General features: G+C 40.7%; 1 protein-coding gene across 1 annotated transcript in view; it reads right to left on the reverse strand.

The window, feature by feature from the left end:
* The window catches only part of RARG (retinoic acid receptor gamma), a 122801-nt gene extending 107233 nt beyond the window's left edge, over positions 1–15568 (reverse strand). The window contains exon 1 of the mRNA XM_072134612.1: positions 15410–15568. The gene's annotated coding sequence lies outside the window, so the exon portion shown is untranslated. The remainder of the gene's footprint in view (positions 1–15409) is intronic.
* Positions 15569–15782: the final 214 nt, after the last annotated feature.

Below are 15782 nucleotides of genomic sequence, written 5' to 3' on the forward strand. Positions count from 1 at the left end.
TGCTTGCAATGGAACTGCCCTTGAAACATTCTCAGAGAACCAGATAAGTCAAAAAGCAAAGGAATTGAAATTGAAGTCAAGCGCTTACTCATAGATCCAGACACGGCGATAGTAATATAGTAATCTTCTTATATTTGTTATCCATGTCCTCCTTCAATCTAAAATCAACTTTCAAAATTATGCTGATGGGCCAGAAGAGCTCTAGGGACAGTGACAGAGCCCCTCGGTGCTGCAGATTCATATTACAATGAGCAGAACACGTCTCACCCAAATCCATGCTCTTTCCCTCCTCCCCCTGTCTGTGTAATCTATCAGCAGAAGGAAGAGCAGAGGAGACCTGCTCTGCTCATTGTAACAGCCTGTGAAGCTACAGCACTGAGGGGCTCTGTAAACACACACCAGAGCCCTTCAGGCTCACTAGCATAATTTTAAAAGTTGATGGCATGGATAATAAATGAAAGATTACCTCAGTCATGGTACCTGGATCTGGAGTAAGTGTTCCTGGTTTATCATGCTTGATCTTGATGGTAGATTTTATTTTAAAGTAACCTGTCACATTGAAAATGGTGGCTGGTGTGCGGGTAACATGGTTCAGTAGGAGTCATGTGGGCAGACCCTTACATGGCAGGTTGTCAGTCACTAAGTAGGACCACACATTGGCCACCAAAGTAAATAAAATATAAATTAGCCCTTGTTTTTGCAGATGGCACACCGGCACATCAATTTTTAATGGACACGTGCACAAGACTGTGTTTTTTATGGATCCGTGTGGAGCCTGTAGTAAACTCAGATGCCATTCCTGTCCATGTCTGCGGCTCGAACACTCCTATAGAAGGGAGTGTGAAAATACAGACATCACATAGATAATGCACACATGTCACCTGCATGCAGTCCATACTTGCAGATCACTTGCGACATGTGACCCTTCAAGGAGTTGGGACAAGCTAGTGACATCATTTGCCAGCCCTCTGGGTTTTTTTTCCCGGATCTTCAAAAACGGATGACACATGGATAAAACACGGCCCAATTCTGCGGACATTATGCTCAGCAATGCATTACACGGACAACATAGACAACCACGTTCATGTTCAGGTAGCCCTATACTGAATAATTGACTTTTTAGCTATTCAGCAATCTGGTCAGTATCTCGTGCTCTATAACATACTGCCCTCAGATGAAACTTCATGTACAAGTTCAACAAAGCACAAAGATATATGCCTGCAATCTAACGTCTATGGTGACACAAGAACCTATTAGAGCTTCTCTATAGTAGTGCCATCCGCTTTTACCTATATGGAAATCAAATGTACGTTTGCCAGATACATCCGTCCTCTGTAACCCAGGCTAATAATGGTGTCTCTTTTCTAGGTCTCCTTATTGGAAGCAGAATGTGTATACTGGCTAAAAATGTGGAGAGCAGCTCAGATCCCACCATAAGATGATTTATTAGTTAACCAAAAGAGGATAATTTTAGCTTTTGTAAGGCAGAAACTAAAATACTCTAAAATATGGATTTTTGATTTGACTTGGAAAGAGTGCAAGATGCATGGGATGTCCTGCACTTATAAGCTCAGAGCTAGACATCCTGTATTCATGGACCAAGAGGGTGGGGAATGTTTTCCTGAATTTCCAGAATATAATTATAACCTGTTAGGATCAAAACAGAGCTGTATTCATTGACCTGGAACTCATGGCCTTGACTTTATGACCTCAGTTTGGAACCTAAGGGTAAGCCAAAGTGCACACTACAGAGTAACCCACATCTAAGTACGGATGTATCTCAAGTATCTCAATTTATGCAGTATGGCAGAAGAGCGGTTTACTCTCTGGAATAACAACCAACTTGTACAACCCATTCCCAGTCCAACCATTAAAGAGAGTAATACAAAGTCTCAGTTGTACAGTTTTATATATATAATGTTTAACATTTTCTATTAAAGGGGTTGGTAAGGAATAATTAGGAGAGTCCATCAATTGTTTTTTGGCAGGGCTGCAACATGTAGTGCATTGACACAGGCCATAAAGATGGAAACACCCAGCCCTTGTAGCACCTGGGCCCATCAGTGTCCCCCATTGAAAGAAAATGGGAGCCACAGCTGTAGTTACAGGTTCCGGCCACAAGAAGAACCAACTGCTTTAGTCTTTCTTTCCATGCAGATGATCATAACACGTCCAGAGTACATACATTTGGCTCTACATCAATCATTCCCAAAAACCAACAGATAATGGGGCAGATTTATCAAGTGTCTGAAAGTCAGTATATTTCCAGTTGCCCATGGCAACCAATCACAGCTCCCCTTTAAAATATTCATGAGCACTGGTTAAATGAAAGCTGAGCTGTGATTGGTTGCCATGGGCAACTGGAAATATTCTGACTTTCAGACTGCTTGATAAATCTGCCCCAATGAATCAAAATTCAACTTGCCTGTCCATTATTTGCCCCAAATCATTGTCGGAAAGAAGTCTAGAGGCCCCAATACTTATTAGATAGTTGGCTAGTCTCACAGAAATCATAGGATTCAGCCAACTACACGTAATGTGCATATGAGCTGTAACATTTTGGAAAGTTACTTTATTAACATATAAGAAGATGGGCAATAAAATGTTGTATTAAATTCAGAAGAGTCTTGGGTCTTATCCAAGTCTCGTATTATAAAAGAACCACTGTCGGTCTAGATCATGATAATACAAATCACAAGCAAGCATGTGCCACAAATGATAAAAGCCGTCCTGTCTGGCTCTGACAAGTCAGATGTCACATGAAGTCATTGAGGGGGTTGCCCTATTGCCATTGCCATTATCGGTTTTTGCATTCTGACAACCTATCCACACAAACCTGTATATAGTGGATGGAGCCAGAAGTAGACTGGAGCTATTTGTTTCTGGCATATACCCCTATTGGATGTAATTTACCGATCGCCTTGGAAGGTGGTAAACACTCCCACTATTGGAATCCCATGGATTATTAGAATATGGAACCACTCAGATATTTGAGACATAGGACCTGTGAAGGTCTCCTCTCACTAGATTAACTGAATTCTTAGCAAACCCAAAGGTGGGAAAAGGGTTCAACAATCTAGAAGAGGAGATAGAAGGAAAAACATAGGAGACCAGCCCCTTTTATCCTGGGTGGAATAAGTCACACGACTATAGGTAACCCTCACCTATTCCAACAGTGGGCTGGAATGGACTATAGTTTTCACCAAACTAATGCATATAAGAACTAACAGAAAAATAAACAAGGGTAAAAATTTGGCACTAGCCAGAACGTACTATTTACAACATCTATTCTAATGACAGATGTAATTAGGAGAGATATGAACATTCTTACCCGTCTTGAGAGGTCACTGTGTGCCCTCACAAGGGCACTACCGCAGCTATCCCTCAACAGGACTAGGATGCCCTAGTATGCCCTACACACTGTGGTACAAAAAATCCTGGCGCGTTTCCAGGACCAAAACACATCGGCCTTTCATCAGGGGAACATAGATACTAACTTTTAAATGTTGGGCAGACAGTGATCAAAACCATTCTCTATACTAGACGAACAGACAGTGGCCCGTGAGTTAGAAAATGTGCAGCTTTGCTTTGGGGCTACTTCTAGAATTCTGTTCATACAACGTTATGCAATGCAATGTATATGGTGCTTTAAATTGCTGTAAAACATTCCCATTAAAATGAAAATTAATTCTTTTTAAGCTTTTCCCATCCATTTTCCAACCATTGTCTATATCAAAGGATTTTGCATCATCGATGATCCAAATGCTCTTTGAGCGTTCTACATATAAGTTTCTTCTTACTTCTTTATGACAATAATATAGTAAGAAATAAAAGTCCAAAACCACACAGTATAGGATAACCTGGTATAAAAAGCTGCACGCGTCAAAGTAGTAATTAATATAAATTTATACATATTTATAGAAAGAGTGTAAAAGTGTAAAAAAAAACTATGGATATATTCCATACGCAATGTTTTATTGTAAGTTGAACAAATCTTAAGCATTTTTTTTCCGTTTGCGGTGGATAGACCACGTAAACATTTACCATACTCCTGAAAATAATGGATAAATATAACTAGAAAACAAGCAAAAGCTAAAAATATTCGCAAAAAAACATGTACAAACAGTAGGAGAGAACACGTGACGAGCCCTTGTTTCATTGCATTTCCTGTTATGATCCGGGAGGTTATAAATGCTGCACTTTTTTCTGTCTTAATCCTGCCCTGCAGTCCTCCCTGTTTTTTTCAGCTTTACCGCACCCCACAAATAATTGTAGCACTGTATATTAATTCTGCCCTGCAGCACAGTTTTCTTCACAAGTGTTGACCCCATGTACATGAACTCATTATACCCGAAGCTTGGCGTTCATGAGCTCATTCTACCCGTCCTCTGCCCAGCATGAGCGCCTCACCGATATAATATAAAGCGGGTGGACGTTCACACTACCAGCCATTTGGCACATACAATGTCAGCTTCTCCAGGAAGTAGTGGTCACATCAACTTTTAGAATTGTTATTGTAAAGTCCTTTACCATTTCATAATGGAAAATAAGTATTCTTGGCAATGATAACCAAAAACAAAGAACGCTTCTGCAGATGGTTGGAAAAGGTCTACAAGGACAGAACTGCGGAAACTCGTCAACTAATGCCACTCTCTATGGAGCCATATGGACACATGAACCTTCTAATAGCAAGACACCAAGACTTTGTCACTTCCATTGTGTTTTAGAGGATATTTCCACCAATTTTGATCACAAGTATTATGTAGCGATTAACTTGATTTACTGCAGATCTACAATAAGCCATTAGGGTTTTTTGAGCACACATGGCTATGCCTTCGGATATGTTTCAATCAGAAAAGTGTAGACCATTTCCACTGTTCTGCCTGCTTTGTATGTTCTCTGGCACCATGCTAATTTAAATGGATGAAATAAAGGATCTATTGGAGTTTCAAATGTTGTGCAGTGTATGGTTTCTGAAGCTGGATGATATGATGTGTCTCAAAATATAATTTTGCCGATTTGGGTGGCCGCCAAGTGTCCATTACCACCTAAACAGGTTGGTACTGTTATGTAGATACAAGGATCTCAAGCCTTGTACTACTCATACATGTGTTGTCTCCTGATAGATCTGTGTACAGCAGCCCTTCTAGATACTTTGAAGGGTCCTCCAAAGGTTCTTTAACTGCAAAACTGAACTGGACTCTGATTTTATCTATTAAGTAAGCTTGGAGCTACTACCATAATGAGTTTTAAAAGTTAGACCATTTTGAAAAAAATAGATAGGGTAGCCTAAAATTGTAATATAGTCCATGGCCCATGGAAGTCTCCACCCCTGAGAAAAATTGGGACCATCTTTACTCTTTCTGGAAAAAAGAAAGAACAAGTCTGTCCATATACTTTAGATTCATCTTGGTCCCTACATAAAAATGCACATATGGCCCAGCTTTCACATGTTGTATATAGGAAGAGAGAAGTAAGATGCTGAAGGATACTTTGGTGCCGACTTATATCCCTTGTGGCTAGGGGTGTAACTAGGAGAGGCAGGGCCTCATAACAGACTTCTAAATAAGGCTCCCTTCCCGCTTCTATACCAATATACATAAACATACAGTTCTTCACTCATACACACATATTTCTACACTCTTACACACATACACACATATAGCAAACATAAACAAATACAGCATATACACATCACAGATACACACACACATATACAGTATATATACATCACATATATCTTATATACATATTATGCTGTACAATGTACATGCAGCATAATATATACATATATATATATATATATATATATATATATATATATATATAATATAGTGCATATCATCCACTGTTTGAGGTCAGGTCGGATGATGGGGCCCCCTAACACGGCGGGCCCAATGCCCCCTGCTGGTGGCAAAAAATAAAAGCATGGTAAAATACAATAGCCTAATCCTTCTTTCCCCCAAAATTTGCTAGAATGGAAAGTTTGGAAAACTTCACCCACATTAGATAAGCAGTAGTTTGGCTGTGGGGATCCTAAGAAAGCACTTGGTAGGGGGCATCTTTTCCCTCTTTGGAAATATTGAATGAAATAATAACTTTATAGGATTAAAATAAATGTTTCCAAATAGATTCAATATAGTTTCCAAATTCTAGGGTTTATTGTGGTTAATTAACAGTTTGGTAACAATACATCATACAATACCATACTCCATAGACTTGTAGCTAGACCGGCCAGGTTGCTAAACATACATAATACACTACCTTACTTGTAGTAAGACCAGCTGTGAATCATACTGGGTATGACAGGGAAGACCTCTGGATAGTAAAAGCCTAGGTAAATCTGCTTGTGTGTTGTATCTATAATCTCTATAAGTTATTTCTATGCACCGGTTCTTTGAAACTGAACCTTGGGCTGTGTAATGTTGGAGACATTGAGCTGTTTATATAATACACTTTGTGAAAGCATTCGCACAACCTCCATGTGTCCTCCCAGTTCACGATGCCAAGATGATACATGCCCACAGAGGACTCTTGTATTATGACAAAATCTGCAAACCAGTTCTCTCTAATTTAACCTAATTAAAATAAACGTGTACCAGAAAAACATATGTGTACAGAAGTAGCAATTCCCAAGTATCTGCCTAACCCAATGGAAAGCAGCTACAGGGTATATATGAATACAATTACATCAATGATCTGATTTTGATGGGCACAACCAAACTGTCATTGGAAGAAATAGCGTTTTACTGTGTGTAGTATGTCTATCTTGTAGTGTCTATCTTCTTTTATTATTTTAACAAACTCTTAACATTTTAATAAAAATTCCTCCTTCAGAAAAAAAAAAAAAACCTTAAAGGGAACCTGTCAGTAGAAATGAACCTTCCAAATCATGTTTCTTTCAAGGCCCAGTATAATGGCATCATCCAGAAAACCGAAACTTTAAAGTGATATGTAAAGAGCATATAAAGTCATGAAGGCGGAAAATTAGTTTTAGTTTTCCCCTCCTCAGTACACCTCCTCTGCTGTGGTTAACACCATTCACCTGACTTCAGGTTATGATGGTCTCTGGATGCAAAGATGTCACTCTCAGCAGAGGAGGCATTCCAAGGTGAGGAGAGCTTGACTTCAGTAGAGAGCTCTCTGCCACTTGGACTTTATACAACCAATTTAAATCTTACTTCAAAGTTGATTTGCTGATGATGGAGCCACACTGGGCCATGAAAGAAACATACGACACAATTGCAGCGCAGACACTTCTTAAATACTTTTGCACAAAAGTGCAGCGCACGACCCTTTGTAAATGAGCCCCATTGTGTCTTGACTATCCCAGGATCCTGAGGTATATACAATGGGAGTAATACATCATTAGGCTGGCTCCTTTCCCCAATTCTATGGGGGATATTTATCATACGCTGGCGCTCGTGCGCAGCCCAATACATCAAGAGGCTTCTGCTTCTTGATGTATCTGGCAAGGTCTTGCACAGCATTTATCTCTACGCATAGAAATAGACGCAGCCAGCGACTTTTCACATGTGACATGGCGCAGAGGCCATGATAAATATCCCCCATGTCTGTCTTTAGAGATCCGCTGCTCATCAGATTTATTAAAGTGACTTTATGTCCTTGATAAATCTGTTGACAATGTTCTTATGCTATGGTGGTTGTTTGCGACAGTCGGATAAAAAGATGAAAATAACCATCAAAACTCGCAGCACAAATAGTAGAACAGGGCGGGGACTGGAGTCAATTTGCTCCTAAATGGAAAATGGCAATACATTAATTCAGTCCTATTGTGAAAACAAGTCCATGCCAATAATAAATTAGATGCCTATTAGGGTCTATGTCAAGGTGGCTTTGCATCGTCCTATGTTAATTCGCAAAACAGCATTTGCACCACAACTGTACGGCTAACATAGACAAAAAAAAAAAAAGACACAGCACCCCCAGTGCCTACAAGTATAAGCCATGTGACTGTATCCATTACAGTTAGTAGCTCATTTACAAAGGAAATTTTGAGTTAGGGGATCATTTTGCATTTGCAGAATTCAAAGCTTAAAGGCAAAAATCTGTATTTTGTGATTTGTATGTGTTTTGTTTGTGAAGGACGTTACTCAATTGTCACTGAAATAGCTGAGTCCAATGAAATTTACTTCCAAATGTCGATAAAGTTTTGGTTGAAATTTCTCTCCATTTTTACTTTTATTGCAATTCTCATGTACTGTGTTATCTGAACTTTTGTTAAACCTGCTCGCACATGTCACCCAGAGTTTTTCTGTATATATTACATAGTAATTATAGGCTCACTAAAGAAACTCTAAACCTTTGCCAGGTCACTGGCCCTTGAGGGACTCAGCCAGACAGCTCTGGATTCGGATTGTTCCTATCTCTCGCTACTACTGTTCCCCAGATGTGCGCAGTCTAATACATTTTTCTAGCTGCGTGAATATGAGATATGTTTTATATGTTCTGGAAAAAGTCATATTAGAAGCTGTAAGGTTTTGATTTCAAAGTCATTTTGGTAGTAGTTTTTTTGAGTACTAATCTTTTCCTTTGTACATTTGCTTTTTTCCAATCCCCTCCTGTACCAACACCTGTATGTGTGAACTCAGCCTTAGAGGAATTATGTCATGCTGATAACCTCTGAAAATATTCCCTATTGGTGACCAGGACGGAATCTGAAGCTGCTGGTCCCCAATGCATATCTGTTTTAGGATTGCCCCATCTATAAAACATAATTTATAGTACTAGCCTCTTTATATAGAGCAAAGACACCATATGGGCCCACTAAGGTCCACTTAAATTACACCCCTTTTAGAGTTAGTGTATTAGTGTCCTCCTCTATAAAAAAAAATAAAAGTTGGAAACACATTCTTATACACATTTGATAGTTGTTGGCCAAAAGTTATCCCTTCTGACTTTCTGGATAAAGCAAATCGAGTAATCCTCTGCTTGACTCCTTTCAGCCATCAACGTAAAGTTGGGAGACCCCCCCCCTACATAATAGATGACAGCCAGTCCCCCCATACTTGTATTGTTTGTCATACACCTAAGGACAAATTCACACCTGCGTTCAGAGATTTTTATCTTTCGTCACTTAACCGATATGAATCAATCAGATCAATGAATCTGTGAAAATGCCCATTGATTTAAATTGACTTGAAATGGCTACCATTTGTGCCCATTGGCACCACTTCCGTTATTTGAGATGGAAAAAAATAGCACTTCAGTTTCCATACAATTTTCGGCCAAGTGGAAGTGGTGCAAACGGACAATAACAGAATCCATTGAAAGCTGATATAAATCAATGGGCATTTTAATGGATCTGTTAGACTTCCATTATTATTCTTTAAGTGATGGAATGGAAGTCCAAATGCAGGTGTAAAGTGGACCTAAGTTTGCAGGGCCAGAGATTAAGAGGGAGGAACTCAAGACTATCTGATCTGTCAGGGGAAAAAAGGAACTAGATCACCTGCCCAATCTTTTGTGTTCATAGGAGGGGTATATGCTGCCACCAAGGGTTTACTTAATACCTAATAGAAGCACATGCACACTTAACCAATTGACAATACAGCAACTAAGGCTGCCAAATAGGGAATAGATACTGATTGCTAAAGTTCTGGTTAACCTCATCTCATAATACAAGCTATCTGTTATCTGTGAGGTGCCATTTTTGTGTTGGCTACATGATGGCCACTAAAATCCATGGTCTTCCATTACATCTATTGCTGGAATTGAATCATTCTCTCTAATGTCTTCTCAGAAAGATGCCACAAGGATAGATATTGAGACAGATTTCTTTAAAGGGAACCTACCACCACAAATCTACCTATAAAGGTAGATCGGGTGGTAGGTGGATCAATGGGACGTGAGGATAGCCCTTTTAAGGGCTAATCCTCACGTCCCCGACCTTTTTAAGTAACTGTTATCAAACTTTTATGCTAATTTTATTATGCGGCTACTGGGGCGTGGAGTAGCCGCATCTGAGGTTACACGAGGCAGCTACTCCACGCCCCGGTAGCCTATTTTCTCCTTCTACTCACCATCTTCGGCGCGCATCCGCCTGTGCAGCCCCGGCTTCGAAGCAGTGACCGCGCAGGCGCGGGCCCGCTGTTCTGCGCATGCGCAGACTACAGGATCGTCGGACGAGGGCTCGCAGCTACGAGCAGCTGCGCGCCGAAGATGGTGAGTAGGAGGAGAAAAGAGGGTACCCGGACGTGGAGTAGCCGCCTCGTGTAACCTCAGAGGCGGCTACTCCACGCCCCAGTAGCCGCATAATAAAATTAGCATAAAAGTTTGATAAAAGTTACTTAAAAAGGTCGGGGACTTGAGGATTAGCCCTTAAAAGGTTTATCCTCACGTCCCATTGATCCACCTACCACCCGATCTACCTTTATAGCTAGATTTGTGGTGGTAGGTTCCCTTTAAAGAGGACCTGTCACCCCATTTATCGGCACTAGGAGCTGCTTACTAAAGTAAGCAGCTCCTAGTGCTTGATCAAACGCTTGATCAAACCTCCGGTAACGCTATCAAACACTGCGGCGGGGTATAGTGTATTCATCGGACAGCTTGCAAAGCTGTCCGATGTATTCATGAGGGGGCGGTCCGAGGCGCTGCCTCTACCCCGCTCACTCCATAGGCCGGCATTGACTGCCGCGCCCCTAGTCACGCCCCAACCCCACCCACTCATGAATACATAGGACAGCTTTGCGAGCTGTCCGACAATTACACTGGCGTTTGTTCAAGCACTAGGAGCTGCTTACTTTAGTAAGCAGCTCCTAGTGCCGAAAAATGGGGTGACAGGTCCTCTTTAAGAAGATTTCAGACAGTGTCTATGTTGTCAGTGGCCACATTTGTATGACTTAGCAAGCGCAAGTTGCACGCTTAAAAATAGCAGCGATCTTACACACTTCAGTCAACAGTAATTGCAGGTTTTCTATCGTGATTCAGAGGTTTTTTTGAACTGCCCTCGAATAAAATAAAGATGTTCTTCCCTGACTGCAATAAACATAAATCATCTAACCATGCTAAATACAGTCTAATTAAAAGAAAATCACACTGTAGTTTACACAACAACCTAATGTGGACGGCTATGGATCTGATTTTCCCACAACGAATCTGTAAAAGCGAGGCATCAGATGATAAACATCTGTGGGAGCATGAGACTATCATGTCAATGAAATTAGCTATAAACTCTGAATAGTTGGAAGTTTTACACATGTCACATCAATGTAGTCCAGGGCAACAAACATAATAAATATCTCAATTTTAATAATGGAGATTTCTGGCAACAATATACTAAAATTTGAGTCCTAGTTTCCAAACACTGTATCTAAGACCTAGAAGCGGTGGTAAAGCAGACATGATTTGGCTAGTTTTTGGCGCTATTAAAGGCTACACATTACGTTTGTCTAGATCAGTGTTTGGCTGCATTCACACTGACACACACCTGCATGGCTACGGCTGGGCGGGTATACGTCAGCCACGATGGAGAGGAGGAGGGGTGATCCCTCCCTTCTCCATTGCAATGTGTAATGTATGGCCCCTAACATGGGGAAAGATAGTACATCCTTATTTCATGTAAGGAGCGGTACAATGCCGCATATGTGCCTATGCGCCACAATCTGATCATGTGCGCCAAAATCCCGGGGCAATTCATGGAAAATTGGTGCAAATCGGAAATATTCGGAAAAACGTGATTCAGGCCCTTAATAAATGACCCCCACTATCTCCACATAGGGCAGTTTGCACTGTTTTTTAGTAAATGTGCGCAGATATTTAGAGATGCAGACAATATCATATAGTCCCTAGACAAAGGATGAAACACAGAAGATCTTCTCTTACTACAGATTGCTACACTTGGCCAATGACTACATGATTTGGATGATAATAATGCAGTTTGCTACCAAAATCGAGTGGCCAAAGTCCATCTAAGTGGATCTGGTTTGTTCTCAATGAAGCAGCCAGATCTGCATTCTAACACTTATAGCTTTAGTGGTTTTTATACTTTGGCAAGACAGATTTACTTGCCTCGCACTTACATTGCCCATCGGGCAACTAGGCAGACTACAGATTTTCAGAATTAGAAGATCTCATACTCTTATCTAGAATATGTCATACTCTTATCTAGAATATGTCATACTCTTATCTAGGAGATGTCATCCTCTTATCTAGAAGATCTCATACTGTTATCTAGAAGATCTCATACTGTTATCTAGAAGATCTCATACTCCTCCTGTAGCATCTGGACCGTAAGCTTTACCTGTAACAGGGTTTTCTCATACCATGTGCCATGTATGATACCGGTGGTAGGACCCTCCAAGGGCTCCGTGCACACTTATCCGTTAAGTGAGTGACCATCTGGTGAACTATGACTTAGCTGATACAGCCATACACAGTTTGTCCATATTGACCATTACCGACATTCAAGCTGGACATACCATGTAATGACACCATGCATGAAATAAAACCACCTTTACAAAACTTTTCTTGAAGGAAAGATCTGTTGTTCTGTAAATAAGACCTAAGTACAGGCAGTACCCTACTTAAGGACACTCGACTTACAGACGACCCCTAGTTAGAGACGGACCCATCTGCCCCCTATGACCCCTGGTGATGCTCTCTGGATGTTATTATAGTCCTAGATTACAATAATCAGCTGTAAGATGTCTGTAATGAAGCTTTATTGATAATCCTTGTTCCCATTACAGCAAAAAAATGTGAAACTCCAATTGTCTAGAATTGTCTAAAAAAATTGTCTAGATCCACAATTATAAAATATACAGTTTCTACTTACATACAAATTCAAAGAAACCTATGGACCCTATCTTGTACGTAACCCAGGGACTGCCTGTATCTTCTTCTCTGTTGGTAGTGATGTGCTGCTCAATGTAAAATTTCACCCAACAAACATCCAATTTCATCAATTCTAATCTAATATGTTTATAGGCAACTGTATTCATTTTGTAAATATTCGGTGGACAAAATCTTATTCTTACCTAAAATGTTTAAATAATTATTATTCAGTAAAATCTTCATAAGAAAAGTACTGAAAATATTAAATCTACAAATGATGTGCATATAAGTCAACTGCAGGTTAGTTCCCATGGACTGAGAACAGTGCAATGGATGGGAGTCCTTGCATCACAATAATGTATGATGCAAGGAGCCCCTGTCTGCTGGGCAAACAGCAGCACCCACACTGTTACAACTGTAAAGTTACATCATATATTACTATGATGCAAGGACTCACATCCAATGCAATGTGCTCGGTCCTTGTTATGTGACAATCACACGGGTCGCATGCACGGACCAAACACATTTGTGTACAGGGGGCCTTACTTTGTTAATCACTCAAAAAATTCCATAAACTGCCCTACAGCAACCGCTACGCTACAGAAAGACTGACAGATTGGCTATTGAGGAAGTTATTATTTTTCAGGACTTAGTATGATTTTATTAGGGAATCACTATTCATGAAATTCAGTGTCATTAAGGTTCACTATAAGCTGCAAAAATAGATTTACCCATAATGCAAACTATGCAATTGAATGAGACTGCAGTGTTGGGACACTGTATAGGCATCCAGGAGACTCAATACAATTTACAGCTATGGGAGGGCAGAGAGTAATAAACTTTCTTTTCGGAGAAGGGAGCCTCCGACATTTCCAGATGCCAAATCCAGTAACAAATTCCAGTCCAGTATATGAATATGGGTTCATACGTACTGTATATATTTTCACATAAACTAATAGCCAAAAAGAATTTACAAGTCAGCAATGACCAAAAAGAGAAATTGAAATAAATTCAACCAAAATTTTCAGCCAAAGGACCCGCAGTTTATTAATTTAGTACTTTGAAGTGTTATCCTGGGACTGAGCCGCATAGCAAATCTCCCATTTCTGTCACACTGCCTACAATCTAAGTGTCTTCAACACACCAAACCAATACTGTGGTTACCTAACCACATCACAGGGCCACTAGACCGCTCTTCCCCGAACTCCCTCCTTTTACCATCATCCTCCTGCGGTACCACACACAAAATCACAGAGCCCCAGTCAGACACAGCTCCGGGGGGCACGAGGCGGAGCAGGAAAGGGTGCTTTACCCTCATGCCAATACCCCCCTCCTCTGAGTTCACCTCATCTCACCTCCTTTCCCCCCCAATACCCTCTTTTTCAACCTCCTCCACTATAAAAATATTAAACCATGCTGGAAAATAATGAATGGCAGTGGAGACTCCTGCTGGTAGTCTGATGAATTGCATGAGACATCCTTTTTGTCTCAGCCTAACTAAGGGTTAATTGTTAAAGGTGAGCAAGTTGAGCACATAGCCAGTACACAAAATAATCCCAATAGAGAATAGCAAATGCCTTGAAGGATACAGTTTTACATTCCTTTATCCACCTCGAAATACAGCAAAACTAAACATGCTATTAACCCTTTTAAGGGTTGCATTACCAGAGAAGACAGATTTACTTTCATTCCTATACGGTATAATATCTAAACTAAATGACACAAAATTACAAACTCAATCTGCGACTCTAAAGGTGCAAAGAAACATATGACAGATTTTAGGTAGAGGAGGTTTTACGTGGCCATATATCCTACATCTTACTGTAAGAAACTTTTTTGGGGAAAAATGTATAAAACATCAATCAAATCACATGTAAATAACACAAAATAAGACTAAAGAGTTGCCTGGATTTTCCTTATCTCATGGCAAGGAAAATGCAACAATAAAAAGCTACAACTTGTACAAGTGGCCCGTAAGAAAAAGCTTTGAAAGGTTGGTCGTCCTCTAAAAGAATATGAACATTATTTAAAATATTTGGGGAAACTGGAAATCTACCATGGTCTTCTCAAAGGGATGGTCTTCTGAAGAAATGAATGTAAATGTACAGTATACTAAGGTTGCAGGTCAGGGAGTTAGGCAGTAAAAGACCTGGAGCATCTTTGAGTGCAGAAAGTAGGAAAAGAAGAAGGAATAGGGAAGAAATGAGCTGAAATGGAATCGAAGTAGTGAAAACTAAGTATGAAGACAGAGAAAGTCACGGAGATGGGGGAAGCCTGGAGTAGCAAGAAAATGGGAAAAAGATTGCAAGAAGGTTTCTAGACAGAGCAAGCTGACAGCCGTGACCTCTGCCCTTCCTCAGCCAAACAAAAAAGCAACGTGTCAATAGACGCTGGCCCCGGCTCCCGATCACAGAGGGCACAGATCACCAAGGGGCAAAAAACCAGAAGGACATGGAAAAAAAGGGAACCAGCCGGGTTCAATTAATGAAGGAAAAAAATCTCCTCTAACTTCCTGAGATGAGAAATCTTCCCTCCTCCCTGAAAAGTTCCCTAAAAGAAAACAATAGAGGTCCGTCCGTCCCCCGGCCGGCAAGTCACATCAGTGGCCACTCACCTTGTCCACAAGTCCAGCCTCCAGCAGAGTCCACACGTACCTGGCGTGAGTGTCTGTAGCCACCGTCACCCAGCACAGACAGTGTGCACAGAGAGTGTGTGTATGTGTGTGTCTGTGTGAGTGCTCTCGCCTCCTCTCTTACTTACACTACCAACTCATTACAATCTGCTATTCATAACCCAGGTCATGTGACTCACTCCACGCACAAAATATAAAGCACATTTTTTTTCACAAACCACAGAATGAATTGCAGTGGAAAGCACGGAAAATCTAACCCCCCCCCCCCTTTCCCCTTCTTCTGGCTGTGCCATTCCAGGCAATGTAATTTCAGTCATTATATGACCATCCTCCTGGAGAGGCCTGGACAACATTC

The sequence above is a fragment of the Engystomops pustulosus genome, chromosome 2 (genome assembly GCF_040894005.1).
Source record: "Engystomops pustulosus chromosome 2, aEngPut4.maternal, whole genome shotgun sequence".
In the NCBI taxonomy this organism is placed as follows: Eukaryota; Metazoa; Chordata; class Amphibia; order Anura; family Leptodactylidae; genus Engystomops; species Engystomops pustulosus.